The sequence below is a fragment of the Bemisia tabaci genome, chromosome 4, assembly GCF_918797505.1.
Source record: "Bemisia tabaci chromosome 4, PGI_BMITA_v3".
In the NCBI taxonomy this organism is placed as follows: Eukaryota; Metazoa; Arthropoda; class Insecta; order Hemiptera; family Aleyrodidae; genus Bemisia; species Bemisia tabaci.
The window spans coordinates 38,168,912-38,192,241 of NC_092796.1; the positions used below are offsets into that span (position 1 = coordinate 38,168,912).

General features: G+C 38.8%; 1 long non-coding RNA gene across 1 annotated transcript; it reads right to left on the reverse strand.

The window, feature by feature from the left end:
* Positions 1-278: 278 nt before the first annotated feature.
* On the reverse strand, positions 279-23,065 carry LOC109031459 (uncharacterized). Its single transcript, XR_011899660.1, has 4 exons — positions 22,730-23,065; positions 7,011-7,363; positions 1,231-1,324; positions 279-489 (listed from the first exon to the last, which is right to left on the reverse strand). It is a non-coding gene; the product is annotated as an uncharacterized lncRNA (long non-coding RNA).
* Positions 23,066-23,330: the final 265 nt, after the last annotated feature.

Consider the following 23,330-nt stretch of genomic DNA (forward strand, 5'->3'; position numbering starts at 1 on the left):
AGCAAAAAGTGCTCTTATGCGCAATGTCCACCAAGCTCTCGAATGTCCGGTTGAAAAAATGACCAGTTAAAGATTTAAGATCCTCGTGTAATGAGGACAACATTTCCCTCAGCAAGCTTTGAGTTGAATAAAGTTACTTAAATATTTAGTAACGAAGACCGTTTTCTTACTATTGGAGCCACCTTGTACATGAATCATAGATTTTAGCATTTCAATTCAAAATATAAGCATCAGCTTTTTAGAGAAAAAATAAGAAAAACTATTGAAGACTATACTTCTTAAACGCCCTTTATTCCTTGAGGATCACCTTATAAAATGTTTGCACTATATTTGATTTGAGGAAAAAAGTAGCCGTATAAGAGATGATACCTCTTCTATAACGATACATTTCACTGGTTAGAAGCATCAAAATAAGTTTCATGTTCCCAGATGCATTTTTGTGGCAGTCAGCAAACAATCCTAATTCAAACATCCCAGTCAAGCATTTCCCTGAAACAAATTTTAAATAAAGTTAAGGTGTTAAAATTTTAGTACCTTGCATGGAACTTTCAGAACTGCATGAATTTGTTGTTTCATCGTACTTTTCCTTAAGTACAAGAGAGACGAGTCGAAAAAATAATACTGAAGTTTCCATTAATGAAATTAAATTAGATTGAAACCTAGGAAAATTTCAATATGAGGAGCGTCATCTATTTCCATCATCGGCGTGTACAAAATAGGATCACTGGGGAATTAAAGGGTGTTTTTTTGTCCGAAAAATAACCTTCCTTTTTTTGCCATCAAACTTTACTCTCATAAAACACAAACTTCTAACGATGAATTATGAAGCAATAGAATACTCGTTTAGCCTACTTGAACATCCTTTTTTAGAGTGAGCAAAGGGCCTTTAGCCGCAATGCCATGAATAAATGGCCTACCGAGAAAGGGGTTGAAAGTCAACCCTCATCTTGATTTTAAAATCGATATATGCTTAAAAGTTCAGCGTTTTATTTCACCCTCTCAGAGATGCTCGCAAAGTTTTTGGCAAACCATAATTTGTGGCTTACCTAAAATTTGCACCACAACTCAATTACTTATCAGCTGCAAACAATTTCCAAATCTGTTTTTGTTCCTGTTAAATTAATTCCTGCGTTCGCATCTTTTTTTTCTTTTTTTTGAACAGTTTGGCATTTTAAGTTACATTGTCGGTATACAGCCCTAATAAAAACTTCATGAAATAACGCAACGTACCTATTTCTTGTCTAGCTTGGTGAGGTTTCGCCTGCATCAAAATGTATCATCCTTCTCACAATTAGTGCTGACCATCTATTGATTGAGATTCGACCTAAAAATGAAAAGGTTAGTGTATAATTAAAAATAAAAATTATAAAAGGTGAAACTATCATTAAGGCTATCGAAATAATCACTGGTGTTTGTGAGTCATCATGCTTAATTAAAATTCCGGATTGCAAAAGGTAAATTGTGGGCTAATTCAAATATTTAAAAGTATCACATATGTTTCTGGTCGCATACTAAAGTCTTACGACGGATTAAAAGTGAATTCTGCTGAACTGAGGGGCTTTTTTGAACCAATGAAGTCATTTCAGGTACCATAATTTATTATTAGTTACTGTTAACTCCCTTTTTCACCTTCGATTTTTTATTTGACGCATCTAAGTACTTTTTTTAACTAAGTTAGTATGATTTCAGTAATTTCCGTTCAGAAAATCGCATTATACATTTTTTGCTCTGAAATAATCTATTAGAATGCTGATTTGTCTCTTGGCACAGAGATTTCCCCAGCAAGTAGCAGTGATCGTGATGAGTTGCGATATGACCCGAGAATGTTTCGCGCTTTTATCCACGTTGATTTATTCTGCCGTGTTAGGGAAGAGAGCCGTAAGTGGAGACCGGGATGAGTCTCGAGATACATAAGAGTATGTACTAACCATGGCTCATACAAAAATGCACTTACGGCTCTCTTCGCTATCACGGCAGTATTGCAATATAATCGGATAAAAAATTGCGATTTCATCACATAAATTTGCGATGAAATCACGGTTCAATCGACGGCGATTCATCGAAATAGTATCGAACAAAAAACCGTCATCAATCGAAAAAAAATTTCGATTCCATCGAGCGCGATTTTTGGAGATAAAATTGCGACGATAATCGCTCAGATGATCCTGACGATTTTATCGCCAAAAATTCGTAAAAATATCGCAACTTAATTTCATAATCCGTTGAAAAATGCCACTTAGGTTCCTTTCCTACTGAAGAAAATGCCATTCAAACTGCATTGTGACGCCATGGCTTGGCCGAAGCGCAAAAGCTCCACCGGCCGGCCCTGCGGAGTGCATCAAAACACGCGCGCCGATTTCTCCAGAGTCTCAACTTTGTAGACGCGCTGCGTTACCCACGGATCACTCGTTTATGAGCCAAACATAAAATGGCGCTGCAGTTTTATTGCCAGTGTTTATCTCAGGTACTACTCCGCCCTGCTGAGGAAAAACGCCGTACAAACCTTTAGGCGTTGCCAAATTTCCTTAAAATAAACCACGGATTTTCAGGAAAAAGTCTGAATGTTTTTCTTCCTATTTATCAGAAAATTTTATTCGCATTTAAATCTAGAAGAACTAAAAATTTCAGCGAGAAATAGTGATAACTGTTCACAAAAATAAACTTGTTTTTAAAAGAAATTTGGAAATTTCCGAATGTTCATACGGCGTTTTTCCTTAGAACGGGAGTACTCCGCAGTGTAGGAGCGGATCTGCGACTGAATGTTCCCCGAGCGCTGCCAAAACACTCCAAAATCCCCGAAATTCCGGAACAACTCCATCGCTGAGTTCCGGCAAATTGGCACAAATTTGCGGGGTTGTCATAGTCTGCAACGATAAAAAGCTCCGGAGCATTCGAAAAATGAAATCAAAGTTCTGAGCTTTCGTGCATGATTCATTTTTGTCGTTAAAGTTTACAAGCTTTTATTGCACGAAAGCTCGCTCCGAATCGTAAGTTACGGTCCTGGGTCTCGTAGCCGCAGGATGCTGAGGAAAATTTTACTAATTATGAGCACGTAGCAAATTTTTGTTATTTTATGGAATGGATTTTGTGACGTAATTTTGTCGTTCCTAGTTGGTCTGTATGGCTGTAAAGGTTGGAGTTATATGGAGTCGATTAAAATTGTAAGCACTGGTGTGGCGTGCTTTGCGACATATCGATTGATCTGTCATTTAGATCAATGGAAAAGGATCGATAGACAGGGTGTTTGCAACGAACACCTCAATATACTCGATTCTTTACCAGGACTTCAAATGGGAAAATATCGATAATCGATCATTTACGCCTCGCCGCACTGACAGTACGAAGTAACAATCTAAAATGTAGGTATTTTCACTGTCTAAAATGTGTAACAGACATGATGTATCTGCGCCTTACAATATTGAACACATTATAGTATGAAAGTTGAAGTCATTATACCTTAGTTCCAAATGTTCATGAGTTATTCGGGAATACAGGCGTAATAAATCTAATTCTGTGATTTGGTTTATTACCATCTTCAAAATAAAGATTCAAAAAACTTCATAATGCTTGAATTATGACGATTTTAAAAGGGATTACTATGTGTACCCGTGTATGCGTCCTCATCTTGTAGTCAAAATTGGTTTATGGAAACCCCTATCGTAAATCCTAAAATATATTTCGATATCATCATTTAGTGAGTTATTTTCAACCATTGACATGTTCTACGAATCTACCACAAAAATTATATCATCATTCGATTGCACTCAGTGATTAAAACCTTCTAAATATTATTTTTCCATAAAATTACATCAAAACTACAAATACAACCTACGTTGAAACACTCTTTGAATTTTTCCGTTGATTTCTATTGGTGATGTCAGAAGCAAAATATAATCGACGTTTTATAATGGGACAAAATAGATACGTTATTTTCAACCATTGGAATGTTCTACGAATCTACCACAATAATTATATCATCATTCGATTGCACTCAGTGATTAAAACCTTCAAAATATTATTTTTCCATAAAATTACATCAAAAGTACAAATACAACCTACGTTGAAACACTTCGAATTTTTCCATTGATTTCTATTGGTGATGTCAGAAGCAAAATATAATCGACGTTTTATAATAGATACGATGATTTGGCTGGCTATTTTTGCTCCTCCCAAGAAAGCTTAAGATCATAAATTATGGATGAAATATGATTCATATCCATTAGAGAGTGATCTGACGAGACCATCTGACACAGAGCATCAGCGAGACACTTTGAGCCACGATAAGACCACGGGAGCGGGAGACGGAGTTATTTATAAATTCCAATTATTTTTCGGAATTAAATTGATGGAGCGGCTCAGAATGATTCATTAATGAAAGAAACCCTGCGAGGAAGCGAGGAAGACGCGCCAGGGAAGAGGGAGACTTTTTACCCCCGCCGAAAAACTTTAAGAAACTGTAGCGCTGGAGAACAACAAAAATGTAATTAAAGAGTTTGGATGGAGGAGTGAAAAATGATAAGACAAGTAAAGGTGTGGGGGAATTAACAAGGAGGAGAAAGAGGGTGGCAGCCCCGCGCCCGTCAGAGGGAGGGTGGGTGTTGGGCTGGATCGCGCGGAACTGGAAGAAGAAGAAAAATGGAGAGGCGCCATCTTTTAAAAAGCGACTCTTTCGGCTCTCGCCCTTGTTTAACTTACTTACAGCCGCCGCTCCTTTTTCGAAAAATCCACAAACAAAAGAACCGTCCCTCTCCGGAATAATACTTTCGCATATCGAATCTGATTCCCTTCCTAACCTCCCATTTCTTTAATCCACCCTTTCTCTCCACCCCACCCCTGAGCGCCCTCCCTCCGGAAAAAGTCGCGCCGTCCCGTTTCGAGTACGCGGCGCCCGTGCCAGCTCGTGGGGGAAACCTCCCTCCGGTGGCCCTCAAAAAGTATTCGAGTATCATACTGGAATTGGACATGGTATCCGAAGGGGGAAAAAATGAAATCGAATCAACTAGTAGCAATGAATATGAATGTAAACCGTCTTTTCTGCCGTCATTTAATTTATTAAGTGATGCCAAGCTGCAAAATGGTATCACGTTTATGATGAAACTAGAAAAACATGAAATTGTGCGCCAAAATATTAAAATATGTCCACGCCATTCAATGACGTCATCAGATGACGTTTTAAAGATGCTAACTTGGAATCTGCTGTCCAGCAATAGCAATTAGTTTGATCTTCTACCAAAGAAATAAAATACGAGGAGAATCTCCCATATTTTTTTCCGAGCACCGTCTAAGTTCAGTTTCTTCGTGTTCTCCGTTCCATTTTCTGTTTAAATCTCTGTTACATTGGTTTTTTTAACTGTTTGCTTGTTTACTCTTTTACTTTATGGTTGCTTGTTTGTTTTTTGTTGTTTGTTTTGTTAAATTTTCAGGCTCACCCAATTCCGTCCCTCCTCCTCCTAACTTCCGAATTCCCTTCTCTACAATCCTTTGCAGCACGAACAGAGTTTCTCTCATTACCCTTCCATCCTTTAGGGCTATCTTTTTCATCAATTGTAATCCTGAGTCCATCCGATATTTTCTTTTACAGTAGAAATATGAATGATAAATGTTACGTTTCACGCAGACATAAATTAATTTTATTAGTATTCCTACCGCCACTATCGCGGTTCATTTATGGGGTGCAATTTCGTAAAATGCCCTGAACTTTGGCAACGGTGCCATAAAAGCGTTTCCGGGTGATACTGTTGCTGAAAAAATGAACAGCACTCGAGGACGTCAACTCGGAGAGAACTGAAGAACTCGCCCAGAAATATGTGTCTTTCAACGACTTGCGCTCGAGAGAATAACTCAATTTTTCCGGATTTAACGCTCCCTTAATGTTTTCCGAACCGAATTTCGCTTCCTCCTCTCAGCAGTAAATATTTCTTGGAGCTTGAATATTAAGTGCTTTAAAACATTAATTACTCCTCTAAGTCAAGATGAAATATATAGCACTCCATGCTTACATTTCAACGAATAATACACTGCTGTTGCGCCCCCAAAAAAGACCCCCTACTGGAACTCTCTTTGTTCGGCAACTTTGGACCCATGCAACCAAATTATGGAACTTTTTCGAGTAATTCAATGATAAATTTCCTCTCTCATAAAAAAGATTCAACGATCTTCGGCTGATGAAATTTCGGAATATGAAATTTTAATCTAAGTACTACGTATCCCTCTCGTATATGAACTCTTAATCATGAAATTTTACGCAATATTTTATTTAATGATTTTATCTTTTTTCTTCAATATATAAAAAAGTGTGTGTGATGTTTGACCGTCTCAATCGCTTTTATAGATATTGTGTTTTATTCCGATTATTTTACTTCTGAGACCAAACCGATATGTATCAAAATGCTCCTTTTAACGTTTGTATTAGGCGCATGAAGAAGCTCATATTCCAAGAATTTGATCAATTTCCATGTTTTCTACAAGTAAAAGAAAAAAACGTGTATTATCGATTCAGAAGCTGCAAATACACGGCGTCTTATTTTATTTTTTAAGCACTCTGTTGAGATTTTTTTTTTTTTTTTTTAACAGTTTTTCGTAATTCTATATGTGTCTTCTTCATTGACGTTCATTGACGTTCAACGTTCAATAATAACGAGACCAACTGAACTGCGTTTAACAAAAAGGCACCAAGTCTTAAATCGGAAAGAAATGAGTTGGGATTAGTTTTAATCAACTTAACTGATCATATGGTTTCCTCTGTCATTGACCCAACGTAAAAAAAAAGTATCATAAAAATGTTTGTTAAATCTTGTCCATATCATTGAGTCTTGTAGAGAAATGGACGTATTTATGCTGAAAAGAACTATGTGCATAGGGTTTACGTGTGACATAGTGCCTTTCAGCATGAATACGTCCAAATGAAACTCTGAACCGCTTTTTTCAGTTTAAACTTGATGGAAATTGGTGCGTTTTTGTTAAAACTCGGTCCTACTGAACTCTATCAATTAGGAAATTCATTCATTTACCTCTGCTTTCGGTTTGACTGAGGCGCTTTTGAATCCTTTCGGATACATTATCCGTTGCGGGAGAATCAAATGATAGTCCCGTCCGGAATATTCAGGCACTCCTATCATCGCGCTGCACCCTCCATAAACATTCACCCTGATAATCCGTTTAAGATGAAGAAAATTCGTGGTTGCGGGAAGGCAACCCACATTCTCCCTCTATAAGCGCATTTTTCACGCTTAAGGGCCGTCGTCTTGAAACACATCCGATCCCTCGGAAATTTCCGCTGTTGCTTCAATTATATTTTCCATATTCATGCGGTCAGACCCCTCAGGCTGAGAAAGTGGTCTGGGATCCGATCCTCCATTTCTCTCTGAAACAAAAATTACGTGGCTTGAATCAAAACGTTCAAGATTGCAATACGATTTGAGGAAGCATGGGGATTTTTTATTTTACAAAGGAACAGAGAGAGAAAACATATAAATTGAGACTAACACACTGTGAGTAACAAGTTGGCAGAATAGTGCTGGGCTCACAACAACCATTCAAGTCAAAATTTTTAAAAACTTGGAATCATTCGCTTTCATATCCTCGCAAGTTAGTGTGCAGTATGTGTGGACAGACTTTTTACTTTATCTTACCATTTATTATATCAGTGCAAACATAACTGTCCATGTATAATTATATTTTTCATATTTTCAAAGGACTTAGTGTATGGGGGAACACTTTTTTGGAGGATCAATTTGAATCAATTTAGGTCAAACAATTTTATTTTAGAATCAGTTGAAAATAATAAATCAGAAGTGGAACACTTGTTTGCTCATATCCTATATTATTATTTTTTTGATGGTCGTAAAGTTGTAGTAAAATCTAAAATCGCCCAGCTCAGAAAAACTCGCAGATTATAGTCCTGGTATATTTTTTCTCGAGACGATGTTTTTCAAACTGCCAACTTCGAACCCGCATGATTCCAATTTGGTTTGACTTCCTTGGGCATGATTCCTATTAAACTGTTTGCAAAACACTTTTCTAAATTCAAAAGTATCAATATCTCAATTCTAAGCTTCTCTACACTATGATCCATAACGCTGTCGATGGTCATAAATTTATAGTTTTGAAATTTGTACCAAAACTGATATCATAATATCATAAACTAGAACAGCATTCTTTAAAAAGAATTTATATTTTTCTTCTTTCCTTCTTTTTAACTTCATTTGTGTACGACAACAAGACGTATTTACAGAGCGAATGTTTACCAGCAAAAAATTCTCGATGCAGAGAGAATCCTACGTTCTTGTTTCTATGTATTACTTTTTTTTACCACACAATTATTTTTGGAAGCTTTACTCTTCCAAGACATATTTGGACATTATAACCTAACTTTCCCTACAAGTTGACGTTCCCAACACGGAAAACGCTTCTGGACTAGAATCAATTAGTTTTTCTCAACATTCTATGCTTGAAATTACTTCGCAAGGAGCTCATAAAACGAAGCTCCTTAATACCAGCTGCTTTCGTTGGGACGTTTTATTTCGTCTTAACGCGAGCTCTCTTAAATTTTATCTTCCTTGAACCATCTTACTTCAACGATTTAGCTCGACTTAAGAGTTGATTTAATTTACACGCCGGCATCACTGTTGCTATATCAGCGCCAAAATTCCTATTTCAAGAATTGTTTTCTTCCAATTTTGGAGCTTTTTTGCGGAAACTTGGCAGTTTGATGAGCTGGCGTGTTAGAGATATGCATTTTCTCTCGCGTCCAATCTTCTAGTTCTTGTCAGTGGCATAGCGTGCTTTGCGATATATCGATTTATCTGCCATTTTAACTTATAAGAAAGGATCGATAAACAGGGTGCTCGCAACAAACACCTTAATAATCGATTCTTTACCATAGCTTCAAATGAGGAAATATCGATAATCGATCGTCCACGCCTTGCCACTGAGTTCTTGTCTTTCGCGCAAGCAGCTCTTTTTTAGCATCCTCATTTCACCTTCATCGTCGTCGGATATGCTTTTTCACCGTGTATTCAACGCTTTTCACCTCTTTAAAGTGTGTTTTTCTTTAGGGCATGCTGGAGTCCTACCAAATTTAGCTGTCAACTTCTCGAAATGACAATATAATGTGTTCAGTACGCAATTTTTTCACGATTGGAATAATTTTCATGGCCGTTCTTTTTGTTTTATTAGATTTAAAGGCACATAATAATTGACCCAATTCACTTAAAAGAATATTGTTCATCGTGTGTAGATAGGCATGTTTTGCATAAATGGATCTAATTAGTAATTGCATTGGCGTTATCTGACAGACAATGATAGATATCAGCATTGAGCAGGAAGGAGCAAAGAATTTACGTGCCGTTTCGCCTTTGATTTACAAGGTAGGCAATAAAACATACTTGGAAAAGCTAGAGTTAAGTTTTCCAGAATTTGTGTCTTATGAGGTCCACACATATCTCTTTGAAGTTAATTGTCATACGTTTCACCAGACTCCGTCAAATCTTGCATTTTTTTCTATTCAAGGCTCATTGATTGATGATAAATTTATGATATGAATATAATAATTCACTCCAAAATTTCCCGAGGAAAACAGCGCTTCTGATTGTTTTTCTTTTTTAATTTTTTCTTCTTTTCTAATATGTTTTAATAACAATAAACATGTCTGTTTCTTTGGTTTGTCAAAATTTTTATTCGAGATTGGACTACATTCTCGAAGATTAGGAGCTAAAATTTCTGACTGAATTTAAAAACAACGTAAATACCATTAGTTTCCCTAGACGACGCATATTGTCGTTTCCCGAACGAGGGATTACGTAACTCCATTCGAAGCTTGCAAAATTGACCGTAACAATTCAATTTTTTCTCAAGAATATACCTGCAAAATTTATATTCAAAATTTTTCTGATTCTTGCATGAAACACGAAGAAAAATCAGCGACAATTTCAGTCAGAAATTCCAAAAATTCGCTCGTTGAAAATGCAAGTCGCCAGGGGAAATTTGGCAACATTGGAATATAGTTACGTTCTTTCGTGAGGAGAACGACGATTTGTGCCCTTACGGATGAGCCAGAAATTGTGGTTTCTGATTGCAAAATTAGTGCAACTTTCAGTCTACGCCTCATTCATTCGCCGTTTCTGCACACTGAAAAAAAAAATCTCGGTGTATTTACCAAGAAAAGGGTAAAATTGCTGAGAATTCTGGGTTCTATTTGATCCCTGTTTTTTCTTGGTAAAATTACCATTTATGGTATTGGTAATTTTACCGAGAAATTTCGATAAAATTATTGAGCTTGCGGCAAAGTTACCGATGGACCTTGGTAAAAACGCCAAGATTTGTATCGAATGTGGTAGAATTACCGAGATCTAATTGTAAAGTTACCGGGAATCGATTACCAATAAAAGTGGTATTCTTACCTGAAAAAAACAGTAAAAATACCAGTTTTTAGGTAAGTTTACCAGTCTGTCTTGGTAACATTACCAATAATTGGTAAAAAAGTGAGATGGTAAAGTTACCAACGGACCTTGGTAAAAACGCCGAGAATTTTTTTTTCAGTGCAAAGAAGGCCTCACATGGAGCAAGTGCCACTAGGAAGGAAAGAACTCCCGCCCTCCTCGCGTGTAATTTACGAGTAGCCCTTCCTAAGATGCATCAATAGCGGCCCATTTTCGTCTCCTCGGATCATGCATCTTCCTGGTGGCCGTCACGGGGAATAATTCACGCAAGACTCATGAAAAGGAATCGGGGGCGAAAGAAACACCGGGGCGAAGTAAGAGGGACATCCCACTCGAGTCGCGACTCAACTCGCGAGGGAAGCGTTTAATATTTACAGAACACGAGGGTAATTGATGGCGGGGCCTCCGCTTTTCAAGAGACTATAGCGACTCGACTAAAACAAATGCAGCCTTTTTTTCCACTTGTCTTAGCCCGCTGGATTCCGAAAAGAGGGGCCCATAATAAATTTCACCATCTCGCCCGGCCCGGCGCCCCTCCGAGGGCGCCCGCCGCGCGCCCGGCACAAAGGAGAAAAGTCTTCCTTGAAAGCAAAATGAATGTTCGCCTGCCATCCCTAATGATTTTTCTTCTTCCCGAAAACTTATTTGAAATTCCATTTTATTCCTTCTCGCTCTTTATTTTGTTTCGGGAGCACGTCACACCTCCCCCCCACCCATCCCTTTCATGCTATCCGCTCAAGGGTTGCCGAATGGAATAATTTGGACCATCAATTTTGCAATAGGGAACTTCTATTACCGAACATCCATATAAGCAACTATTCCGAGGGGTAAGGAAGAGTACCGCCTAAATGACAATTTTGGCGAAACTGAGTTAGTAACTTTGCCGCATTCTTCAATACACATTAAATACGCAAGCTGGTATTATTGGTTTTTTTCCAATTCCGTATAGGAGCCTGAAATGCAAGAGAAAAAAGAAAATCTAACATTTTTTGTAATTTTTTGCAATTTTCTTTTAGTTTCCATTTTTTCAGTGCCAGACTAGGAATCTACAGCCACCTATGACCTCAAGATTATAATAAAGGCGAAGTTTCTTCTTTGTCCCGTAAAATCGTCAGATTGCAGACAGGCGGTCTTCTTTCTTAGCCATTGATTTGCAAGGGAGAAATGATGGAGCATTAGTCGTTTCTAAAATGTGCCAACCTTTCTTCAATATAAAATTCTAGGCATTCCGATTATTTTCCTCAATATTTCCATTCATGCATATATAAATCCACACAAGAGACTCCTACCTGGCAGTGAACAAAAAATTCGTTGAATTTTTCTGATGTTTAGGTTTTGAGAATTTACAAGAGAGAGTGCTGAAATCGACTTATTTCTGGCACGAAAATTTTCGGGTTGCGACAAACAAAGACCATAATTTATTATTACAGAAAAAATGTAGATACAACATTAACAAGTAACGACAAAAATATGACCAAAGTGAGAGTGAAGGGGCAAAGAACTATTTCCTTAAAGGGGACAATTTTACATCACTCTATGGAACTTGGCAATTCAGCTACGCCCGTTTCTACCATGTTTTTCAAACCCTTTTTATCTCAAAGTCATTCCAGATTGTAGCGCGCCAAAACTTTGCCTTGGGGCTCTCTTGAAGTATTTTAATTGAAGCTTTCTCCATTTCTTCGTGAGAGCTCAGAATTATATTTGAAGCCCCCAACTTGTTTTCTCCATAAAATACACGTGCTCCCAATCCAGTGAAAAAGCCGGAGGGTATTTTCTTGCGTTTCTTTCTTAATTTATTCCTTCTTTACCCTGCTTATTGCAATTAACTTTTTTATTATTCGGTCCTACTTATTTTTTTTTTAACAAACTAAGGGAGTAAAATAAGTGCTCCCCAAGTAACTTTTATTAATACTCTTCCATCGTTTTTTCTGGTCACCAAGAGGTAAGCGAAGGACCACTTTTTATAATAACAACATTTGAATCTTATGCTTAACAATTTCTATATTCATTTTTCTTCTTTTCATTCTTTTTTTGCTGGGGTGAATTTACCGCAAGAGGGGATCTATCGTATTTAAAAAAGTTTTTGTCGGAAGGAAGCCACGGAAAATTTTGTAGAAGGAAACGTAAGCTTCGGAAGGAACAAGTGAAGAGGGTGGTGCGGGGGAAGGGCTGAAGGGGATGTGTGGAGGGGCAAGGGTTGCAGAAAGGTGAAAGAGTGAAGGAGTAGGGTGTGTAATTTGGAGGGTAAATAAAGATCAGAAAAAGAGAGTTAGGCTCACTTCCTTTCCCAATGCAGCTCTTCTTTAAATTGCCTCTGTAGTCCTGTGAGCTTGAAAGCTTCACTCAAAATGTAATACACATTTATCTCACGGCGGCGTTGCCACTGTTGATAAAAATTAAACAAAAATTGCCACAAAAAACCATATGTTTTCTTTTCAAAATCTTACGTAGAAAACAATTCAGCTCGATAATCAGCTCTTGAATGAGCAAGTATTTTTAACGCACATCACATGAAAATTAAATTGTACAAAATCACGTCATTTGTAGTATTGCCATTTAATAAATGTTGATTGTAAAGACGTAATCTCCTTAATGAGTTGCTTCCGCCATCTCCATCGTCTGATCGTCAAATGGAACCTAAGAAAAATGAGTGTTGAGGAATGCTCAGATGGAGATATATGCCCATAAAAATTTAACACACACTTAAATTTTGTAAAAAATTATTTTATTTTCAACGAAGTACATTTTAAACAAGTTATTTGTCGTCTTGGTCCGTAGTGAAAATCATTATACCTGATATAATGGGCTAACCCTCTTTCAGATTGTGATGCAACTCATAACTTAGATCCGGAAAATTCTGTATTGTATTCTTCAATTAAAGCCATCTTAGGAATGATTTAATCCTGGACAATAGCACTTATAGTAATTTCTTACTTGCTATTGGAAAATTTGAAAATAAAAACCCGAAAAGAAGATAAAAAATTTCTCATCTAAAAATTATACTTCGGGAAACTAAAGCTCCGTTTTCGACGTGGACCGATTCACCACTCACACTGATACATGTAGGCATTATCATACTTTTTGCTGCAAATGATCCTTTGAAAAATCTGGTATCTATTCTTATTTTTTTCAGCAGGTTTTAATTGAAGAGGACGTGACAACAGAGAGGACACGTATCCCATTTTTGCCACCGGTCGAATTAGATGGCATCGAAAACTGCCACTGTGCAACCCGTCGCGACGTGTGTTTACCGAGTTGAGCCACGTTTCCATAGGACGCATGCGACGCAAAATTGGTCGCGCGAAACAAGTCACGCGACTTATTCGCGGGACAGACTACAGTAAGGTAAACCTATTTACACTACCCCGGACGTTTGGCGATGCGAATCGTATTTTCCGTGACAACAGGCAGGTTTATAATCGTAGTAAGTAAAGACCAAAGTAAGTCGAGCAGCGGCCTTATCACCGTACACGATTTGTGGAGACGTGGCTTTATTGCCCACGGTCGCACTTTCTGCCTTTTTCAATTTGCGCGATTCATGCGCGATACCGCCTTTTACTCCACCGGGCAAGAGCTCAGACATTTAATTACATTTCTACTTCAAGCATCTTTTTCCCTCTTTTTTTCGGAGGGAAAGACTTGATGCCTGCTTCTCATTTACGGCGCATAGGCAAGTGAGGGTCGTATGCAGACTGGCTCCTCAGATAGTTCCACCCATTAGAAAGGTCCATTTCGTTTATGAATATTGCAACTGAGGAAGTTTTAAGGAAGTCCTCTGGACAAGGTATTAGAAAAAAAAAACAATTTAAATTCAATTCGGGTTAGGTCCACCTTAATTATTACCTCCGGAAACCCTTTTATCGGATGAAATAATTTTCCAACAAATAAATTTATGATAACTAAAGACAGTTCCTTGATTTTGGAAAAATTTGAGGTCGATCCGTTGCTGCCCAAAAGCTTGTCAAAATCATAAAATATTATTTCACTACAGCTCTGGTTCTTTACGTGTATTCTAAGTTTTTATACTTATTCTTCATCTCCGAGTGATTAGGGCACAGCCCTGTTTTATAGGGCCATCTAGTAACGAGCACATTAAAGCATAAAATTTATTCATAAAAACAAAAAAATAAATAAATATAAAGGACTCATCAAATCAATAAAAACAGCATTAAAATATTTAATCATCTTTAAGAGTAGAGAGAGGGAGAGCTTTGTGCACATCTCCAGAGTGGACCTGTGGTCATCCAGGTAAGCTTTTCCCCAAGGGTTGTAGGATTCTAAGTTGAAGGACAGAACTTAAAACCTATCTCCATGCGTGTGGAGATTGGGACAAGGTTTCCCTCAGTACATGCATTTACTCTCTTACAATCATGTTGATTTTACATATGTCCGGCTTGAAGTTACATTTTGAGGAGCAAACTTGGGCCCCTCCAATCACCCTTGCGTGATCAAGGTTCTAAACACGACATTTTTTCTCCATTGACCTCGTTGAGAGGAAGAAGAGAGGAGAGCCTCTTAATTAACAGGCTTGAAAAGTGACTTCATCGGCGATCCAGCGTATTGCGACCCTATAATACTCTATGGAGGAAGTAAAGTCAAAAAGGAGCCCAAGGTCACTCTGATTGCCATAGATGGAGGCACTCTCATCGACATCCGATGAGTTTCAAGTCACGACTAAAGGCCCTTATACACCTGCGAATTACAAGCGTTTGCTGAAAGTGAAACACCAACAAGCAAAGGAGGATTTCGATAGTTCGACGTCGAGCGATCGAAATCCTGGTTTCCTATTGGTGTTTCACTTTCATCCAGCGCTTGTAACTCGCAGGTGTATCTGCCGCTTAAAAGAATCCAAATTTCGGAGAGCGGCAACGCGGGAGAACCCGTGCAAATATTTGGAAAAGATTACGGAAACAAAACGCGATCCGTCCGCGGCGAACAGCGCCGGGCGACCGGCGGAAGCATCGGAACCTTTTTTCCCGGGCGATTCGATTCGGGAAACCGCAAAACCGGGATGAAAAAGCGAAAACGAGCGCGTTTATCGCGGCGCCGGGGGGGGGGGTGGCGGAAGGGAAAAAGCATCGGGCAACCGCCATTTTGGTAAACCACTCCCCCTCGGCCGCGGCACCGGGACGCCTCGCCGGGATGCGATGAAGCGTCTATTCTTCCCTCGCCCTCCATGCTTTTTTTCTTTGTCACCGCCACCGCCACCGTGCTTTTTCCCTCCGCGGCGAGTTTTGATTTTTTGCGTCGTCGTCTTCGTTTCCGATATTTCTCCGCTCCTCCGACTGAACGGCGAATTTCCGTTTCCGGATGAGCCCCGGGAAACGTGGAGTCATACGGAGAGCAGGGCTCACACGGCAAGTGGGATACGTCCTTACGTCCTTCCTACTCGAACCCGATTGGAGGACCCCGATTAACCTTCGCCGCTCCTTTGCGGCCGACGACTGAAACCGCGGTAGGATTTCAGCTCGAGCTCCCCTACCCCCCTCTCCACGCTTCGTGGTTTCAGGACGGGTATTTTTCAGGTGGCTCTGTTTCAAGATTTTCTGGATACGATTTATGAAGATTTTTTTTTCATTCCTTTTGCATTATAGATATGTATTTACTTCTTTCGAAAATAATGCGCTTTATCTCTCAGCTTGAAAGTTCCATAACTTTGAGGGCTCTCACTATCGTTTCCCGAACGAAGGAACGTAACTCCATGCCAGGATTGCCAATTGGACTCTAACAATTCAATTTTTACGAGAAAGTGCATGTGCGATTTTTATCCCAAAGTCTGATTGTTGCATGAGATCAGAGGAAAAATAAGTGTAAGATTTTAGTCAGAAATTTTTAAGATTCTCCTGATGCAAATGAGGTTTGGGAATGGAAAGTTGGCAACATTTAAATGTAGTTACATTCTTTCATGATAAAATGGCGTTACGGGTCGAGATAAGAGATTTTTTTCTTAATATTTAATAAGCCTAGCTGGCTTCAAAACATTAAACAGCTAGAAAAAATAATATTTTCCTTGTGCTTCGATGCAGTTTCTCAAACTTTTCTTCTTCTCTTCCCTCTCATATCTCTTTCCGCTCTTCGCCTCATTCTCTTTCGTCTAGTTTTTCTGGTTGATTTCCTTCCTCTCTTTCCTTTCTTTCATCCCCTTCTCCCTCCTTCCTCCTTAACTTGTCCTTTTTTTTCAATCCTCTCCTCCCTCTTATTCCACTCTTCCTTGTTTTTGAAGAACAACATGCTATTTATTTATTCGAAGGTCTCATAACTTTGGTAACTTTTTTCTCTCAGTTTGATCGAAATTGAATGAAAATTCTTCTGAAACATATTCTAATTTTAACTTTCCTTGTTTGAAACACGAAGAGCCGACGTGGAAAAGAAAATTCGTGAATGTAGTTATACGTGTGACAGTATGATACATGACACCCTGCGCCTCCGTGTGCACCTATTTGGGACACGAGCAACTATATCAACACTGCGGGGATCAAATTGCATAGCCACTAAAATGAAGGAGCTCTGGAAGAATACGTACGACACTTCAATAGTTTTCGTATCACTCTACGACTTCGCAAGCGTACATTAAAATCGGACTCTCGCATATCTCGTTTTACTCAGTGTGTGTGTCAGTAAAAGAAACGTCATGCGAAATATTACGCAGATGAGTTAGTGTGTTTGCACGGCGAAACATCTGAGTGCAAGTAAACGGCAAACTTCATTCGGAATATTTGCGATTAATTGAGGATATCGAATATTTATCCAAGTCACATCAACGCGTGACATCATCAAAACACACGAGCGAAAGGTTATTTACTTCACCTCGTATCTGTGTACAGGGTAAGCGATTAAAGGTGAATTTTCAGGAAATCTTATAGAGGAAACTGACTCCGGAAAAAGAAGAGACATTGTGTCCCGGATTAAAATCAATCCAATATTGATTCTGAGTTGAACCATAAAAAGTAACATAATATTCCGTAACTTAATTGTTTTTTCTTCGTTTTTTTGTGTTAATTTTACAAGTAATTTGAGTACCATGAATTGGACGTATTTCTGTCAAACGGACCTAAGCGCCATAGGGTGAGGAAGGTAGAGGGAGGCTTAGATTGGCGGTGGAACTGGGCTTCGGGATCATTCCGTCCTATGCTCTCAATGCTCTTCCATGGCGCTTAGTTCCGTTTGACAGAACGCGCTATCCGACATTCTAAATTCCTCAAAAGGAACTCAAATTGGCGCTTAGTCCCATTTGACAGAAATACGTCCAATTATGGCGTGAGCTAGAGAATTTTGAACTTATGTGACGGGTGTAAGATCGGGGGAAAAGGAGTGCTCCAGCGCTGAGAGGCTAAAAAAATAATTTTTCGGCAAGTTAAATTGTTTTTCTTAATCAAAGTCAGAGTGGTGGAAAATATACCGAACAAGCGTTAGAACCAGATGTAAGTCCGCACTTTTTAATGACGATTGTGACTGAACCGTCCTGTCACGGATAACTGCCGGGTTCGAATAGCGAGTCCTTTGGGCTGACCATTGGATTTGATAGACAACGCGGCAGACAAAGAAGATAAAAAGAAAAAGGGGACGGTCAGAGAGAAAAAAAGTCTCTTGGAACCGAAGCTAAAAAATGGACTAGAAAAAATACTCTTGATTCAATCGGATTTTTTCTTGAATCGAGAGCTAAGGGAGCTAAGCCACTTAATTTAAGCAGATTTCTTTTTAATTCAAGAAAGTATCCGATTCAATCAAGTGTATTTTTTCTTGTCAAATTTTTTCAAGAATCAGGACTGCGCATCCAAGGGACTTTTTTCCCAGTGAAGGGAATTTTAGCCGAAAAGTCCCGGGAACGAAAAAGATCCTAAACATTGGTATTACCTATAGATATTTTTTCCGGTGGTATGAAACACTCTATACAGTGTAGTTCCTAAATTAAACGAGCTAATCGTAGAATAAGAGGATATGCTGACCACGGTATACTAGGCGCTGAGCGTGCGCCTGAAATCGGACCTTCCGTTCAGAATTTCAATTTTCCGTTTGTTTGCCCGACGATGTCGTATACTCCAGGACGTGAGGCTCGGTAAATATAGCGCGGCAAGAGTTGCTCATTTATCGCGTCAAAATAATAAGACAATCAATAAACGGAGTGGAGTGTCACCTCTGGACAAACTGCTGCCCTCCCAACTTAAGGACCTAAATTGGCCTAGCAATGAACTCTCTCGTCGGTGTAACGTCATGCTTTGCGAAGCTCATCTCGAATAAGGAGTTAAGCCTTTTTAGCGGCCAAACCACGAAACTATCGGACGTCGGATGGAGCGGTCGAGTGGTCATGTGAGGAAAATATTTGCTCTCGAGTGCGGCGCAATTATTTCGGATGCTCGTGTAGCTTTGATGAGGTGGTTGATTTCGAACGCTGCCTGAAAGTCTTTTGGTAGAGCAAGGAAGAATCGGTATGTCTCTTAGCTCGATCACTCGCTGTGCTTAATTTATTTATACTTGGTTTTTTGGCTTACTCGTGAGGTACTGCACTGAAAAAAAATCTCGGTGTATTTACTAAGAAAAAGGTAAAATTACCAAGAATTCAGGGTTCTATTTGATCGCAGTTTTTTTTTTTTTGTAAAATTACCATTTATGGAATTGGTAATTTTATCGAGAAATCTCGGTAATATTATTGAACTTTCTCGGTAATTTTATTAGACCTTGATAAAAACGCCAATATTTTTTATCGACTGTGGTAGGATTACCGAGATAAAATTGCAAAGTTACCGGGAATTGATTACCAATAAAAGTGGTATTCTTACCTGAGAAAAACAGTAAAAATACCGGTTTTTAGGTAAGCTTACCAGTCTGTCTCCTTAAAATGATTAATAATTGGTAAAAAAAAGAGAGATGGTAAAGGTACCAACGGACCTTGGTAAAAACGCCGAGAATTTTTTTTCAATGTGTTACGTTTTTTTTTTTTTTACTCGGTATATATTGAAAGGATATCAACGGTATAAGTCCGCGAACACGTATCACGTTTGCGGCGTTTGAAAATCTCCGCTCCTATTTTTCTTTTTAAAGGCGAGTCAACATCATTCCTTGATGATTTTGTAAAATATTCCTCACGCAGAGAAGAAAAATCACGGCAGTTTTTAATAATTGCCGTCAAGTAGTTTTCCATTTAGAAAATAAAATATGACAGAAAGTCCGCAACGTCATAAACCGAGATACGTGGTTGCGAACTTACACCGTCAAAATTTCTCGAACTAAAAAAAATGTTGGTGAAGTAGTAGCTTTAACCGATCCAGTACGTAAAAACCCTACCGTCAGTTTTTCTTGAAATTTTCTGCGAATTTTATTCCTTCGTTCAAAACTCTCGATTCGAAAACGTCAAGGTTAAGTTTTCGCTAGTTTAATACAATGATTTCAACCAATTCTCGTTTTCCATTCGAAAGAACGTATTTTGAATCCGAGGCTCACTGAAAAAAAAAAAAAACACATTGGATCTAGAGTCCTGACTCTTAAAAACATCGACAAGAAAAAGTACTCTTGATTCAATCAGAATCTAGCTTAGATCAAGAACCAAGCCTCTTAATACATATAAGCGGATTTCGTTTTGATTCAAGCAAAAATCCGATTGAATCAAGAGTATTTTTTCTTGTCAATGTTTTCAAGAGTCTGGACTCTAGGTCCAATCTGTTCTTTTTTCCAGTGCTGCGAGACGTATTTACACATTTAATTTTTTTAAAGAAATATGATCGCGGAGAAGGGCAGACTAAATGAGCGTGGAAAAGAGGAACATCAGTCGGTTTAAGAAACGTAGCCATGCCAGTGGTCGGTGCTACGGAAATTGATACGGAGGGAAAATGGAAATATTCATAGAGTGGGTCGACACGAGCTACATTATGCAAGTTCCTACACCTACTTGAAAAGCTAATTGATAAAATGAGGCGCAACTCAAGTGAAGGAGCGGAGCCGCGGATTAACAGACACCAAATCCACGGTTGTACACTCACCACCGCAGTCTGCGGTTTACGGGGTGGCAAGGTTAATCGGGCCGAAGGGTGCGAGAGGAAGGCGAAGAGGAAGCAGGGAAACAGGTCGGAAGGGCAAAAAACGAAAAAACACCGCAACGCTAATTGGGGCCGAGACAAAAAAGGCAGGTAATTGAAAAAAAGAAAAGAGGCGCGGACAAATGAGGGTGCGCAATTATTTTAAGTAGGAAGAGCCAATTTAAAACAGTGGCACTTGTCGTGCGCTAATCGCAGGACCCTTTTTCATCGAGCCTTTGTTTTACCTTGACTCTCGTCCCAAAGACAAAAGCTCTCGCGGAACCTGCTGCACTTGTTGAGCGGACCTGTTCTCGCCTGTACTTGGGCTTTGTCCTCCGCGTTTTTATTCCTGCCACTCAACAGCTTGTCCTAGTGATCTTCCGACGAAGAAAAAAAGGATAATGGTTTCAGCTACAGTTCTGGCTGATTTTGATGTCTTGCCGCAATCACACGCTGAATTTAGTAGCTGAATGTGGGAGTCAACAGTCATCGCCCGACGGCTGAAATTTAGCAAATTCGAGTTATTTTCATTCAAATGTGCATCAAATTTACTTGAATAGTTCAAACAAATTCAAAATTGGTCCGATGGTTGCTGAGAATCGTTGCTGAATTTTGCGCGTCACGCGCAGAATTCAGACATCGGGCCGATGACTTCCACATTCAAGCCACATTCAGCTCCCACATTCAGCGTGTGATTGCGGCATCAGTTAAAATATAGTCGAGTCAACTATATTTCAGGCTGACTCAGTTGAACTTTTGACTGGTGCAATCATACTTTTATCTGGCGCCAAAATCAGCCAGAGGTATTATAGGTGACATTATCCGTGTTCGTTTTTAGATAAGCTTGGACGTCAACGCCTGTCCTCTTTTGCCCCCGCTTTGTAAAGGTTCTTAAATGAAAGATCGACAAAATGTGTTAATCTTGCAGAAAGGAATAAAGAAAAAAGAATAGTGATCCAAACGTCATTGAGGGACACAGAGCTATCTACATAGAATGTCATTGATTTAAAAAAAAAATCTGCGGTATGTAAGAAGAGTCTCGTATAAATGGTTGAAGTTGGAAAACAAGTTTTTTCGACTGTGACATGGCAATCCCCGGCAATGTCTTACTTACGAGTGCTTACGAGATATCTAATCTACATGTTTTGTTTTGTTTTAAAATTTTTTAAGTTTTTCACTTTTTCTTAAATATTAACAGAAAATTTCAATGGGGATGTTTTTTTTCTATTAATAAAATAAAGGAATAAAAAAATTAGATTTGTGAAATGTGAATGCGGATAACATACATTGAATCTGCTAAATTTGTTTGATAAGTCGGCAAATTAGGTAAAAAAATAAACATTTATAACTGCTCTCTACAGTTTGCAAGAAGTTAAAAAAAAAATCCGTGGACAAATATATATCGATGCTGGGATGTGAATGTTAGTGAGAGGAAGACTAGAGGGTTATCTAAACAGACTTATCTGCCTAACGCGACCTATTTCGTAAAAATAAACCGCCTAGTTAGTTATACCAAATCAAAATTATGAGGTCAAACATGTACTTATTCATGTCTTCGCGCAGCTGGTCAAAATAAATGTGTGAAAAACCTTACTCCAGAAAAAAAATCGTTACATCGATTTAGGAATTTTTATGGATGCAATTGCTAGGGAAAAATACTATTGTCCAAAGTAAATACACCGTACCTCCAATCACCATTGTTTAATTTTTTTCTCTGGAAAATACTATTTTACAAGAAACACTGGAAAAAAACACGTTGAATCTAGAGTCCAGTCTCTTAAAAACATCGACAAGAAAAAATACTCTTGATTCAATCAGATTTAAGCTTAAATCAAGAACCAAGCCTCGTAATTTGAGCGGATTTCCTGTTGATTCAAGCAAAAATCTGATTGAATCAAGAGTCCTTTTTCTTGCCAATGTTTTCAAGAGTCTGGACTCTAGATCCAATGTTTTTTTTTTTTTTTTTTTTTTTTTTTTTTTTTTTTTTTTTACAGTGAAGTCAACAACAATTTACCCTTAATTTTTTGGAGTCAATTCCGGCATACCGTAAGATCCCTAAAATGAAAAGGTGAAGTTGTGGTCATTAGGTCTATTTATATTAGAGCAGTACGTGTGGAAGAAAAATATAACATTTAGAATGGAGTTACGGCGTTTTTGCTGCGAAGGGCAAAATAGTATAGGTTACCGGGAAAGAATTATGTACCTGATGACCTGTTTCGTAAACGATATTCGTTAAATCATGCAATCAGGACGAAAAAATAATCCAAAACTTTGACTAACCAGTTGGATGAGAAGAAGGAAGAGCCAGGACGCACACGGCACGGTTCGGCGGACGTAAAAAAGTGAACTGATGTCGGGCGCGAGGCACCTGAAGGCAAAGCAAACGTGTGGAGTGACCAGAAGAGTTGCACCGTGGATAATCAGGTACCAAGCTTCTGACCGCTCACCTAGGGGGTAGCCCGCACCGCGTGGGGATAGATCCGCGTTGCCGCGTCGACCCCAAAACGCGCCCCTTTCCGGGTCCAAGTCGTCTGGATCCAAGTTGCACTGACCTCGATCCTCTATCGGGATTCATAGCTTTGGCGCAATGCATTTCAGGTACCTTCGATTGATTTCAAATTTAAGCCATCGGGCCGATTTTAAGCGCTCAGCCGATAGGCAGCGCTTTTTGATTTCGACTTGCCTCTGAGTACTAGTATACTAGTGCTAATGCGTTCAAATGGCGCACCAGCTCATCGATGGGTAGGCTTTTGGGGGGGAAGGGGTCCATTTTTAAAATAAATAAAGCTGTGAGAACTGTATTTTATGCTTTTAACGTAATGCGCAGGTAGTTTCGATCGTTTGTCTATAAGAAAATTTCTTAGCGGTAGAGTAATTCTTA